The sequence below is a fragment of the Oryzias melastigma genome, linkage group LG10, assembly GCF_002922805.2.
Source record: "Oryzias melastigma strain HK-1 linkage group LG10, ASM292280v2, whole genome shotgun sequence".
Taxonomy (NCBI): Eukaryota; Metazoa; Chordata; class Actinopteri; order Beloniformes; family Adrianichthyidae; genus Oryzias; species Oryzias melastigma.
In genome coordinates this window covers 26,736,376-26,751,792 of record NC_050521.1, presented here as the reverse complement: position 1 = coordinate 26,751,792, position 15,417 = coordinate 26,736,376, and positions in this window count along the sequence as shown.

Genomic DNA, 15,417 nt, shown 5'->3' with positions numbered 1-15,417 from the left:
TGTTTTAAGTTGTTGAAGCTGAATTCGCAGAAATGACAAGTTTGGAAAGCAAAGTGAAGTAAAATGTTTTTTTTATTTTTTTTTACAAATTACTCAAATCGTTGCGTGTTATTCATATGATCATATGGTGTAAATGTGATTAAAATACTTTACCTTTATTCTATATTTTTGTCGACTAAATATCAACTGTAATTTCGTCGACTAAAATTTGACTAAAATTAATAGAATCAATATGACTAAATTGCGACTAAAACTAAACCCTATTTTAGTCAAAAGACTATGACTAAGACTAAATTAAAATTTCTGTCAAAATTAACACTGATTTGAATGAGTCAAAACCACAAAGGCAGTACATTTAAGGTCTCATATGTCGATGTAAAGAGCCAAAAAGAGTTGATTTAGGGTTTAATGCCAAAAAGGGGGCGGGGCTTGTGGAGCCAGACTGAGCGGCAGAGGTGTGGCTTGGATCTATGATTGACTGTTGCGCAATGTAGCATATACTGGGTCTCCATATTGTTCATTTGAATGAGTCAAAACCACAAAGGCAGTACCTTTAAGGTCTCATTTGTCGATGTAAAGAGCCAAAAAGAGTTGATTTAGGGTTTGGGTACCTTGTAAACCTCCAACACTCCCCAAAGGTTTTCACCACGTAGGATGTCAGTGTTAAAAGGAACTCTGACGACATAAATGCTTTCCACCCCGCTGGCCTAGTGGTTAGAGCATTGGTCTAACAATCAACAGGTGGCTGGTTCAAATCCCACTGTGGGCTGATGTGTTTTTTTTTTAATCCCCCCAAAATTCAATTAAGGTAGATTCAACTTTTTTAAAAAATAAACAAGGGAAATAAATGACAAAAGAGCAATATGGGGGGCTGTTTGTTTTGATTTAGGTATTTCTAAAGAGTAATTAAATAGTGCAGTTGGAGGCTTATTCCACTCTCAGCCCATATTTGAAAAATGCCAAAAAGGGGGCGGGGCTTGTGGAGTCAGACTGAGCGGCAGAGGTGTGGCTTGGATCTATGATTGCGCAATGTAGCATATGCTGGGTCTCCATATTGTTCATTTGAATGAGTCAAAACCACAAAGGCAGTACCTTTAAGGTCTCATTTGTCGATGTAAAGAGCCAAAAAGAGTTGATTTAGGGTTTGGGTACCTTGTAAACCTCCAACACTCCCCAAAGGTTTTCACCACGTAGGATGTCAGTGTTAAAAGGAACTCTGACGACATAAATGCTTTCCACCCCGCTGGCCTAGTGGTTAGAGCATTGGTCTAACAACCAACAGGTGGCTGGTTCAAATCCCACTGTGGGCTGATGTGTTTTTTTTTTTTAATCCCCCCAAAATTCAATTAAGGTAGATTCAACTTTTTTAAATAATAAACAGGGGAAATAAATGACAAAAGAGCAATATGGGGGGCTGTTTGTTTTGATTTAGGTATTTCTAAAGAGTAATTAAATAGTGCAGTTGGAGGCTTATTCCATTCTCAGCCCATATTTGAAAAATGCCAAAAAGGGGGCGGGGCTTGTGGAGTCAGACTGAGCGGCAGAGGTGTGGCTTGGATCTATGATTGCGCAATGTAGCATATACTGGGTCTCCATATTGTTCATTTGAATGAGTCAAAACCACAAAGGCAGTACCTTTAAGGTCTCATTTGTCGATGTAAAGAGCCAAAAAGAGTTGATTTAGGGTTTGGGTACCTTGTAAACCTCCAACACTCCCCAAAGGTTTTCACCACGTAGGATGTCAGTGTTAAAAGGAACTCTGACGACATAAATGCTTTCCACCCCGCTGGCCTAGTGGTTAGAGCATTGGTCTAACAACCAACAGGTGGCTGGTTCAAATCCCACTGTGGGCTGATGTGTGTTTTTTTTTAATCCCCCCAAAATTCAATTAAGGTACATTCAACTTTTTTAAAAAATAAACAGGGGAAATAAATGACAAAAGAGTAATATGGGGGGCTGTTTGTTTTGATTTAGGTATTTCTAAAGAGTAATTAAATAGTGCAGTTGGAGGCTTATTCCATTCTCAGCCCATATTTGAAAAATGCCAAAAAGGGGGCGGGGCTTGTGGAGCCAGACTGAGCGGCAGAGGTGTGGCTTGGATCTATGATTGACTGTTGCGCAATGTAGCATATACTGGGTCTCCATATTGTTCATTTGAATGAGTCAAAACCAAAAAGGCAGTACCTTTAAGGTCTCATTTGTCGATGTAAAGAGCCAAAAAGAGTTGATTTAGGGTTTGGGTACCTTGTAAACCTCCAACACACCCAGACACGAAAACTTTAACAAAATTGACAGACTTCTTCGTCAACGAATAAAAACGAAGCGAAAATCCTGATCGAAGACGACATGCAATCACAGTGACTGCTGGTGGAGGAGGGCGGGAGCAAATGCAGAGCGATCCAATCAGAACACAGAGCCCTGCAGCCCGCCCGGGAAGACCTAAATTCAATGAATCGTGTCTGTGATAGAGGTGAAAAATGTCTAATCGAGGTAGAAAAATAAAAGTACATATATGGACACATTTTACATTTAACACGACCTTCAATAAGACGTTGTGTGGAGCGACCATCACAGGCAAAAACACCAGAAAACCTGAAGCGACGTTTGCAGACAAGCCAGCCTGAAATCCAGCAAAGGTAAACATACAAACTCGATTATTTCCAGTGTATTGGGCTGAATCCTAATTCTTCACGCGGGTGAAGCTCTGAAGCTCAGAGGTTTACATTTAAATGTAAGTCTGGCTTTATTGTTTTAGCATGACGTTTGTAAAGTTATAAATCGATGTTGTTGTGTATTTCCGAGCGCTAGCAGCCCCGCTGCTTCTTCAGATCAATCAGTCAACGTTTTAATCTCCAACTCCATCACGTCTTACATGACAACATCGCCCTCTATTGGCCGTCGGTGGTATTACAGTTCATCACACATATGTGTGTTCAAGCACAAATAACATCCTCACAGGTGTTCTGGACAGCTTACTCCCCAATGAATGTTTTTTAATGCATTTCTACACTTGACTACCTCCTCAATACAAGTTTTTTTTTTTTTTTATGTTCGGACATTTATAATAAGACTGGTGTTGCACATATTTACAAGTGACCAGCACAGAGTGTGATGGAAATTCATGTTTTGTCCACATGTAATACATGCAGCCAGGATCCTGTTGCTGCATTTCCGGCACGCATTTTAAGCTTGTGCAAGGCTGGGTTTTTTTTTGTTTAAAATTAAACTTTTAGGTTAAAGTCCCATTAACTGTCACGCTCCTAAATGTGTGAAATGTGTTCTCCACATTTGACCCATCCCCTGGTGGAGCCGTGAGCTGCGAAACATTTGCTTGTTTAACCCTAACCATAACCATAATCCTAACCTTAACCCTTTACTCTGGGTCAGTGCGACTAAGAAAAAAGTCTAACACTGGCTGCAGATTTTTTTGAAAGTTACGTGTGAATAGACACTTTCTGATTGAAAATGGGATGGAATTATAATTATTTATATGTATAGTATATAAATATATATTTTTTTTCTTTTTCTTTTTTTTCTTTTAATAAGTTGTTGAAGCTGAATTCGCAGAAATGACAAGTTTGGAAAGCAAAGTGAAGTAAAATGTTTTTTTTTACAAATTAGTAAAATCTTTGCATGTTATTCATATGATTATACTTAGTAAATTTAATTAAAATGCTTTATATTTATTCTATATTTTTGTCGACTAAATAACTTCCATAATTTAGTCGACTAAATATCTACTGTAATTTAGTCGACTAAAATTTGACTAAAATAAATAGAATCAATATGACTAAATTGCGACTAAAACTAAACTCTATTTTCGTCAAAAGACTATGACTAAAACTAAATTAAAATCCTCTGTCAAAATTAACACTGGAGCCAGATTTGAAAATCTCCTGAAGCTTTTCCACAGTCGTAGACGATACTCTGGAAGCTAAGGTGCAGCTTTTTTTAAGTGGAGAGGAAAAAAGTTTGAAGATTTGTTTGTGGTTTCATTTAATTCGGAGGATCTAGATAATTTGGTTAATGTTGGAATTGGCAGATCAAGCATCACTGTGTTAATAATGCTACTGCAGGTTTCCTGTCAGGACAACAGGAATCAAACCCTCAATCCCACCAGTTTATGCAGATCTCACATCACTGCTGCTCCACGAAAACATCACTTTAATTTAATTTAATTTAGATTCTGATTTTGTCCTCCAATTCTTCTGAAGAACAAAAGAAAAATGAGATTTCAAACTTTTCAGTACCAAAAAGAACAGATTTGGATGATCGGGAACTCTAAAAAATAATTTCAATGGAAGATTTTTTATGGAAAATGGTTCATGATGCATAAACAGCAAAGACTCAAACATAGCTGAACACTTTAACCCCTTAATGCCGGAATTTATTTCCAGCTATGGAAGAAAACATATCTTTTAGCTTTTAGGTAAATGCTACATTGAGGTAGGGCAGAGGCTAAAAACCTTTGCAGGTAGCTCCTCCCACAGGTGAGTTTATGAACATGTTTGGACCAGCGTCGTGTTTGGTGTGAACGCAGCCTCAGAGGTGGTTCTGGTAAATCTCCGGTATCTTGCAGCAGCCTGTTTGTTTCTGATATTCTTGGCTTATTTGGAAGAAATTTTCCTTTTTTTCAGTTCATCTTTTGTTCTGTCGGTGAAGTTAGATGAAAAACAAGTTTCAGTTACATAGAGGGAAACCTCCAAGAGACAACCTTTAAAGTTGTGCTGGGAGGAGAAAATGTGTTTGCTGTCACTGAAACCATGTTTTAGTCTAAATGCGTGTTAATAAACGGTTTCTTTTTATCATCTTTACAGAAACAGTTCTTTGGCCAACATGAGATGGCGTTCCCATGGCGCTGCTGGCAGTGGAGCCTGAGGGCGAAACGCCTCGGAGACGAATCGGAAAGACCGGATCTGAATCCTGGAGGGAAAAGTCCTGACGGTGAACACTTCCTGCTACAAACCTCCTCTGTGTGGAGTCCACTACGTTTCATCAGGAAGGTTTATCACACATCACTTTGAAAGTTTTCCATTGTTCCTCCTCTTCCTCTCGGTGAGCCTCCTCCTCCTCCTCCTCCTCCTCTCAGGGATCAATAAATGTATCCAGTCTGTTCTGGTTTCTCCAGGGAAAGTTGGTCAAGCATGCCTTCCTTTTCCTCTCTAATTTGACGAGGCTCAGTTCTGGTTAGCTGAATAACACCAGGATGGTTTTTAAAGACCCGCATGGGACAGACGGCTGAGCGCTCTGACAGCAGATCTGCAGGCTGACAACTGTTTGTGTTTGACGTCAAACTTTACATTTCTGTCGCTTTTCCTCTTCGGGCGGGTGTTTGTCAAACATGTCACTTCAGGAAAGACTGCTTTAGCTTTTTGATTTAAATATTCTTATAAAAACTCCAACATTTATTTATTCAGGAGAACTTTTTGTGGAACTAAATGCACATAAAAACACATTTAATGTTTTAAGATAAAAACCGCCATTAAACTCTGAAAAGCGTCTTTTAATCATGACAATCTTTTACATCACAAACAAAATGGTTTTTAGGCGTTTTTTTGTCTGTTCGTGCTTCACAATGGTTTGAAAAAAGAAATATTCCGGAGTGCAATTTTAATCTTAATTTTCTTTCAGTTTTCTTTTGTCTCATTTTCATCCCTTTAATAATATCTCGTTCATTCTAAAGCTACGGACACATTCGCCATGTGATGTTGTTCACAATGGAGCAGCAGGGAGGGACTTCTTCTTTTTTGTACTGTTTACTAGTGAATAAGCTCTACCTACAGTTGGAAGAAGTTTGGTGTGTAATGTCAAAACGGTGAATTTTACTCAAGTTTTTTTTTTCACAGGTCTTTTTTCCATGTATTAAGATCATAAATAAATCCGTTAGGGCACAAACCGGACAGATCTCCTCCATGATCAATTTTCAAAAGGTTGGTACCTCTGTCAACTAAAAGGGAAGCCATCCATATGTCACTACCAACACAGAGCCCCCGATTGGTCAAAGTTCAACCTGCTTTAACTTTTAACAGTTCAGTGGTCGTGCGTTTAGTTCGAAGAGCCTAAAACTGGTCTTAGAAACGTGCGTAGCAACAATTCAACGTAAGAGTTTGGAACACAGAAGCTTGAAACGAATGTTTATGTCGACTTTGAGTTGGAAGTTGTCGTTTGATTGGATGTTCCAGAGGGTGAAGTTTCAGTCTCCCTGCATGAAATCATTCAAATTTATTAAATTTTTATTCACATTTCCTGACCCGAACATCTTGGATTTTTGTTCTGAGGACCATAAAAGTAGCCGGGTCAGTCAGCAGCACACAGGTCCTGCTGTGATGACAGTAGAGTGTCTGCAGCAGCGTCTGACAAATGGCGTCCTTTAGCTTCAGCAGATCTTATTTGAAAGGACGAGATCTCTTCATCTGGCCTCTTTTATCGACCATCAATCACTCTGACGACGGCGCCGTCTCTGCCGCACAAACAAACTTAGATTCAACACGATGTTGAAGTTCATCTCCTGGCGTTCCCCTCGTCTCTCATTTTTGTGAAAGCTAATAAGTGTTCTCCTCCTGCTTGTGTGTCAGACAAACATCAGCACTTCACGCTGCGAGGCTGAAGTTAATGAATTAGTCCTCAGTGATGAAACGGAGCATGTCGGCGTGGAACCGCAGCAGCTGTGCTGCAGGGCCGTCATCTTCAGCTCAGCAACGACTTCAGGAGCAGAGATTTATCGTGACTAAAGCGTGACATTCTCTTTTCATTACATGCAGGGGGGGCAATAAAGATTCGACAGGCTCTCTTTCAGGCTGTTATTTCATTTCACATAATTCTGCTCTGCTGTTTTATTGTTTACCTGAGCGTCTTTGCTCCTTAGAGCCCCCGGATCCTCAGGTGGGGGTCTGCTAACAAAAGACCTGTTTCAGCTCCGGCTGTCATTAGTGTGAGTAACTTCCTTTATCCTCATGAATACTTCACAATACATTCACCACACACGAGACGTCTCTTGAAGAGGCCGTACGAACCTCAAGTGAGGTTCTGTGGAGTGCTGAATGGCATCTGGGTAGTGAGCGCTGGGGTTGCTGGGAGATGAAGTGTCTTCAGTACTATGGAGATCTTCCCACCGGTGACTAAAGGAGGAGACAGAACTCTGACTCTTGACACAAAGAGGAGAAAAATAAAAAGATCGCCGCGCCCGATGCCTAAGGTCATGGCTGTACATTGACTTAACATTTGAAACTGAACGCCTCTGCTGTGCGAATCACATCCTGTATGGATGCAGAGTAAAACTCAGACATTTTTTTTGTCTTTTAGCTTTAATAATTAATATTATGACTAATTCATATTTTTATGTTTTACTAACACATTATTTATAAATCTTAATATTTGTATTAATCTAGATTCTTGCATTTTTATGTCTGGCTAACATTTAGTTTTATGTTTTTGACTTTGAACAACATCTTAGAATTATTTTTTAAACCATTTTATTAAAGCCCTGTGACTCTGGTCTTTTCATAATGCTCATTTTTCCATAAGTTTTGTGTGTTTTTTGTATGGGGTCCTTAAAAATCTCTTTCGTTACAGTTGTATAAAAATGCTTAAGAATTAAGTTACAGTGTTAGATTTGAAGCTGGTTTTAGGACTCATATTAATGAAGACGTCTACAAATACTGTTGGATAAACACATTTGTTAGAACACGCCCCTTAGTAGTAATTCAGAGCTGATTATTGGACGGTCGGCTGTCAATCAGAAGACCATTTCATGACAGCTAATCTGTCTGGATAAATAACTAAACTTTCATGTTTTTGTCTTAAGTGAAGTAAGATAAACAGAACACTGAACCATGAAAAGCTCAGCCCTTCCTCTGATCAGACGAGGCCAGATGGCTGAAGCCCAGTGCATCATGGGACAAAATCTGACACCAAAGGCCTTTTTAATGCTTCTGCTCCACAGTCGCAACAGTTTTCTGCGAGCATCCATCATCAAACACTCGAGGCGTATCCATGGAACGCTGCGGTGGTCCCTGAGGATCAGCTGAAGACTCCAGCCTCTCCTGTCCACAGTCATCCAGCAGGATCAGCCTCTGATCTCTGGAGGCTCACAGTCAATGTTCTCCTCTCAACTGTTCAAGGATGATTGTGTTTCCTCCTGAAGAGACACTTCTGATGTGGGCCGTTTGATGAAATTTGAGATAATAGACTTTCTGATGCAGTTATGAACAGACTTACTAGAGCAGAGGTGTCAAACTCAATCGTACAAGGGGCCAAAACCCAAAACACACCTTAGATCACAGGCCGAACAGGAGAAACATTTATTTTACATTTTTAAAACTTTAAAACCAGAGCTCTTTAGCATAATTATGAACTATATATGTAGCATGACCTTCAATAATTCTAGTGTGAATGCTGTAAGCTGAGGATGCTGAAATTGATAGCTAAAAACACTGAATCTGATGGCTAAAAACACTGAAGCTGATAGCTGAAAACGCTGAAGCTGATAGCTAGCTAAAATAATAGCTAAATGTCAAATTAGCCTAAAAACAAACACACGAAAAAGGATGAAAAAATTAGGTTAGGTAAAACAGCTAGCATGTAGCTGAAATATTATCTAAACTCCAAAACAGCCTAAAAAACAAACAAACAAACAAACAAAAAAAAAACGAAATTAGCCAAAAAATTTAGCATGTAGCTAAAATATTAGCTAAATTCCAAAACATCCTAAAAACTAAAAAAGGCCTAAATTAGCCCCAAAAAAGCTAGTATATATCTGAAATATTAGCCAAAGCTCCAAATTAGTCTAAAAACTCGTATTAAATGCCAAAATAGGCCAAAAATCTAGCAAAATGTCAATTTTCAAAACTTTTGAACTGTAACTTTTTAACATAATTATGAATAATAAAAAGTGAGGGATATTATTTCAGAATAAATGAACTTAAATCTTAAATACTTTTCAATGTTTTACTCTCCAGAAAAATACATTTTGTCAAAATTATACAAGTTAGAAATGAGTACAACATAACATCGGGTCATTAATAACAATAAAATAAAATGATCTGGAGGGCCGGATAGAATTACCCGGAGGGCCTGATCCGGCCCCCAGGCCCTGACTTCGACATGTGTGCTTTAGAGGATGCAGCTTTTACTATTTCTAAATCAACAAGTTGGAAATCACAGAAACTGTTTTAAATGTCTGCAGGAATATAAAAAAAAATACCTTACCAAACACATCTCGTCTTTGCTGCTCTACAGTGTTCTTTTTTTAATGTCAGAGCTTGGTTTGAAGCAGGAATCTCAAACGTTTGATCAGACGTTTCTTTTCAGGAATAGTTTCAAAGAAACTTTCTCGTTCCTGGTTGATTTTGGTTCCAGGTGCGCTCCTGAACGCCTTTGGAAGGTGCGCTGAATGCAGCTTGACATCTCTGTTTCCAGAGTGCCCTCCGCGCAGGAGGAACGACGATGTTCGGGAGAACATCTTTGTCTCGGAGCAGCTGTCGAGCTCCACGCAGAGCAGAGACAACAATGAGCAGCGAAGAGAAATTAAGTCCCAATTTAGCTGCTGATGAATGAAACATTAAAATCTCTGTGTAGCTGAGAGTCCACAGAGAGGAAGCCTCCAAACGAGTTTCTCTTCATGGAGTCACTTCCTCTGTAATTCTGAAATCTTCTGCTCTCGTTTAATTAGGACTTTGATTTTTCACAGTAAATCATTAGTTTTGATGTTTCATTTTACATTTGTGTTAAAAATTTGTTGAAGGTTTGTCATCTTTAAGTGTTCTCTAAACTTTTGATGGCTGTTTACTTAGTTTGCTGTTTTCTTCTCATTCATGTCCAATAGAACTATTGCTATTTTCATTATTATGTTGAAACTGATGATTTTATATTGACTTTTCTGAATTAAACACAAGAATTTGACCCCTGAGCATGAATAAAACACACAGGTAAATGCTGAAAAAGCTTTTCACAACACATTCTCACTCTCAACTCCCAATTTTTCCATACGTCCATCATATATGGATGTATGGTTCGGGCTCCCTCTACTTTTTGACAATGTGGTGTCCCCAACTGGTCATTTCTTGTCTGTTCCCATTAAATCACAAGATCCCAACCTTGGGACGTAGAACTGGACACGGTTTGGGGACACCCAAAACGTCCCCATACGTCCATATGTGACCAGTTGGGAGTGAAAATGTGTTGGCTTTCCTCATTTCAGTATAAATTCCTGCCTGTGGCTTGTGTTTTCATGGTATTTGGACAAATTACAGCTCAAAAGTCTCCCTAAGTAGAAAAAAGAGGATCGACAATAGGGGCGGTGTTCTTCGGGTAATCTTTAATATTAGAAAAGACAACACATTCGATTATGGTGTCGTTTTTTGATGTGCTGGTAGTTCGTAAAATAAATGGACCGCAACCCTCAGAATGTGGTACCTCACGTGGACTGGTCCTCGAGATGTGTCCAGAACCGGTGCCCATAACCCGGCACCAGATGCAGTCACAGATGTGGTACCAGACCCGAGCCAGTATCAGATGTACCAACTGGTACCGGGTTGGGGTACTGGTACTAGGTTAGGGTACCGGTGCATTCCACGTCCCTGTACTGGACCAGTTCTGGTTCAGGGCCCGGAGATTGGAGGTTGGTGATTTAATAGGAAGAGCCAGCACATCCAAAACCTGTCGAGTTGGGGACACAGAAAATGTCATTTTTTTATGTGGAGGGATCCTTAACCAAATGTCAATATGTAACAAGTTGGGATGGTGTTGGAAAATAACATGACTTCAGAAAAACTATGAAAGACATAAATGTGTTTTGTTTGGGGTTTTTATAGCGTTTGTAGCTTTTAGTGAATAACCCTTAAACCCCGAAACTTTAGCGTTAGTGGAGACATTCTTTGTAACTCTTCAACTGTTAACAGAATCAACGTAATTCCAGCAGATTCTGAAGCAGAGAAAAGGAGCCTCATAATGTCTTTAATTTTGGTGTGAAGTCAATATAGAAAGCTGTTTATCTCCACGTCAGAATCTGTGAATTCACATTGATCATGCGAATGGCTGAAGAGTTCCAAAAACGTGCTTATTTAAGCAACATCTCTGATGTTAAATTGTCTGGTAATACAAGAGTTTTACCCAAATCAATCAATTTGTTGATGATACTGTAATATTTGTTTGTGTCCAGATTCATGAGCCGGCGTGTTTCTGCCTTAAAGTGGGGGGGTCGTGGCTGCAGGCCGGTTTCAAAGCCGCCCGGCTGGTGTCGTGTGGGTACATTATTGTGTCAGACAGGTCCTACGCCTCTGTTGACCTGGAACTCCCACACACCCTGACAGTTTGTCACCACAGCTCTGGTTCCTCCGCATGTGATTGATGGTTAAAACCCGTTTCCTCCCCCAGGCCGGATCCCCTCGCTGACATCACCTCTCTTTGAGAGTTTATGTCCTGCTGCTGAAAAAACCCCAACAACTTCTTTGCTTTGATTTTTTTTTCCCTCTTGAGCGAGGTCAATGTCACGTTTCTCCTCCATCACAACCTGAGATGCTATGAAAAGTACTGTCAACGCCGCCATGGCGGTGAGAGCTGGCGTGTAGTGTCAGGCAGCTCAGCCGCCGCCGCCACCGCTTGCTGTGACATTTCTCAAAGACACCACATGCCAGCTACTGAGGCGTCAACAGGGAGGAAAATGTCAGGATTTCTCACCTTTATTTAGTCTGGAACAGGTGATTCAGCAGCAAATAACATGCAGCCGTCAGGTAAAGCGGCTCTTCCACACATGTTAGCGATTACTCCTCATTAAACGTCTCAGAGCGCTGGTGGATTCTGGGAGCGCGTTGAGGCTTCAGTAAGTGGCTGAAAATCTGTTGAAGGAAAACCTCTTTGCCTAAACGTCCTCTAATATCAGCTCTGGCCAACTGTGTGCTTCCTCTGCTTTTGTGGTTACTCTCCGGCTCACATAATGACTCAGCGATCGGATGAATAGCTCGCTAATGATGAGAAATGACTGGAAATGAATGGCACAGCGTGTCACAAATGGCTCGTCCTTGTTACTGCTGCAACAGCCGGTAATTTCTCCGGCGTGGTGAGTCGGGTTAGCTCGCTTATGGTGTCTGTTTGTGTGTTTTTGCATCGTCTGATGCGGCGAATGCCATCAGACGTTGCAGCTATTAGCTGCAGGCCACAAAGCGACGATTTGCTGCATGAAGAGCAGCTGATGACACACCTCTGCTGCTGCGGCTTCATCGCGCGGACGGCTTCAAAGCTCGTTTACATTCAGGTTGGAGTGGAAGCTTGTCATTCATCTCAGCGAGCGGCCGACGCATCTGATCCTTAATTAGACGCCTTGCAGGGATGGGAGAGAGGCGCCGCGATCTTTCTGCTGCGACCACGGCTGATCAAAGCTCACCGCCCATCCAGGACAGCAGCTGGTGTTTAGAGCAGAGTCCTGCTTTGAGTTTCAACACTTTCATGTTGGAATGTCGTGTTTAAAGCTCAAAATCTGCTGGAGTTTCATGAAAGTTAATTTAAGAAGCTCTTAATGAGGGTGTGGTTTGGGCGTGGCCACAGCCTCCCTTGTGAAAGTGCAGTGTTTTATGGGTAATGTGCAGAAATTTGAATTCTTACAATACAGTATGTTTGAGCATTTCTATTATAAAATGGACCCACCAAACCCGAACTGTTCCAGTTTAGGGCCCACGTTGGTTGTAGGTCCACAGAAAAATGGAATGGAGCGATTAACGTGGAGCTTCAGTTGAAGTCCATTGACTAGCCGAAGGTATTACGACAAATAAAAGCGGCTGTATTCTTCTTGCCCCACAATTGTCTCTCAAACAACATTAAATGGTTTGAAGCACATGATGGTCCAACGTTGAGAGGAAACGCTCCCTTGAATTGGCATGACCAAACCATAAACTGCTCAGTGGAAAGACGGCTTAAATCTGTAACCTCACTGCTTCTTTAACCCTTTAACTTTGGAGATATCGCTGGCGTCACCTAAATAATACACATTTTTGGACATTCCATTACTCTCTGACTGCTAACTAGGGGTGTGGAAGGAAATCGATTCGATACATCGTGATATTCAAGTTATTATTTATGAGCATCCTTTTTTAATTTTAGTTTTAATTTTGTTTTCCACTTAAACCCCGACCGTTTGTTGGCAGCACAGAAACTAGATCCTAGTTCAGTGTGGATCAGAGTGATGTGTACAACGCTCTGAAAAAAGGCCAATGCTGTGGCGATGAGCGGTCAAATACATGTTTACTTCCATGTGTGAGAAAACGGAGCTGCAGTGGAGACTATCATGTAAATAAAGCATCTTAGATTCATTCAAGGGCACTCCTTCATCCTCTCATCACACTGAAATGTTTCTGGAAAGAATTGTCTTTAATCTCTTATATTTTTGAAGCACCTGATGAAGCACCATTCAGGCTCATGAACCATTTAAATGCTAGATTTAGCAATGTAGGAAGTAAACAGTAAACAATCTTTTCTCAATCATACTTAAAGAATCAGACAATGCTGACTGTTCCCTTTAAATACAAATATTTCTTAATTTACCAAAAGAAAAGCAGCTTGAATTTGTGGGTAAAATCAACATATATGAGAGATAGTTTTTTTTTTTTTTTTTGTGAACTGTAAAGACGTCGATTATCTGAGGCCAAAGAGGCAAACAGAAAAAGTCCTAATGAGCAGCTAACTTTATTTTTTTTTTATTTTAGGAATTTACCTGGAGTATTTTCTGCTTCTGTTAAGAATCTTTTTTTTTTTAATCTTCACTTTTATCTTTTGTTTGAAATCAGTTATTTTGAAGCAACAACAACAAAAAAGAAACTTTTGTTCAAAGAATTCCTTAAATTCAGACACATAAGAGGCTTTTTCAGTCGGAGCGTCTCTTTTAGATCATAAAAAATATTCTGAGATATAAGTCCAGACTTTGAACAAAATGTTCTTTTTAAATTTGAACTGATTCAGGAGTAAACTTTCTAGAGTTTGGATTGTTGTTCCTCAGTCTGATGTCAGGAAGTTATGGACAGAATGTTGCTCTGATATTTCCTGAAAGTCTTTTGGTTTGAGTCCAGATTTTTGTGGATGTTCTCCTTCCAGAAAGTTCCTCTTGTGGATCATCCAGATGTTCCTCAGCAGTGTCTTTGTCCTCGAACTCTACTTTGGAGACGCTGTTGGATCATGACCTCTGACCTTCATTCTATCTTGCGATTCTTTCTCCAGGATGAGTCCTCCTTGTGTTCTTGGAGTTCTTTTAGATGGGAAGGTTCTGCTCTGTTCACAGTTTCCTTCCTTTGGTTCTCTGTAGTCCAAAAGTCCTAAATATTGTCTTTTCCAGACGGTCTTTAATGAGAATTAATGCCATATTTGTGGGAAATCAAACGGTTTGACCATCTGAACCAATCGAATCTAACAAAAGGACAAAAAAGAGAAGGAACCCAATAAACCCAAACAGATCTTCAGATTTGGGTCTTGTCCTCCTGGACGGGTCCCGCTTGTGTTCTTGGACTCACTTTGGTCCTGTGAAGGTTCAGTTTTCTCCATGTGAGGTTGATGGAGGTTCTCTGGAGTCTTAACACCAGAAGAATCTCATCAGTGACCTCAGTTCTAAGCTGCTCCTGAATGGTAAATTTTTTTATTTTATTCTATTTTTTACTTTCTATCAGGTTTTATTAAAGGGATCTAATGGTTCATTAAATCAGGTTTTAATTAAGTTTGACTGAAACTGCAAAAACTGACTCATTTATGATCTATGAAAATTACATCTTTTTCCTGAAATTAAATAAAAACTAATTAGGTTTCACTCATTATTTTTGTGTAATTTTGTACAAAACATGGGTGATGAAGGGGGTGAAGACTCGTTCTCTCCTGTCAAACTTCCTCTCCTTCCTGCAGCCATGATGCAGATTCATGGAGCTCCAAACATGTTCCTCCTCTGAATCCGTTCAAACATTTATAGTTTTCTCCTCATGGGATCCTCCTCCTCCTCCTCCAGCCTGTGTCGCATCCAGATCTGTTACTGCTGCACTGTTTCCCCATCCCTCCACGATAAACAAGAGAAAAGAGTGAAAACCCCCACCAGGATCTGAGCAGAATCTTTCTATTTATGCCTTTTTGTTCAAAGACACATAAATAAAAGAGAGGACGCTGTATGTTGAATATGTATGCGGATCAGAAGAGGGCTCCAGTGTGTGAGGCTTTAAAAGCATTTGCTCAGCGGCATCACAGCATCTTCCCATGATGACCCCAGAGTGAGATCAGGAACGTGGAGCCAAAGTCTCATTAGCGGGCGACCGGGCGAACACGTCTGAGATGAAAGCTTCCAGGAGAAGTTTGTGAGAGCCTCAAACTCGGAGCCAACTTTTGTTCAGAAGGGCTTTGAATTAAACAAGACTGGAAGTTTGCCTGGAGCGATGATCCCCCGTCTTCTCGTCATCA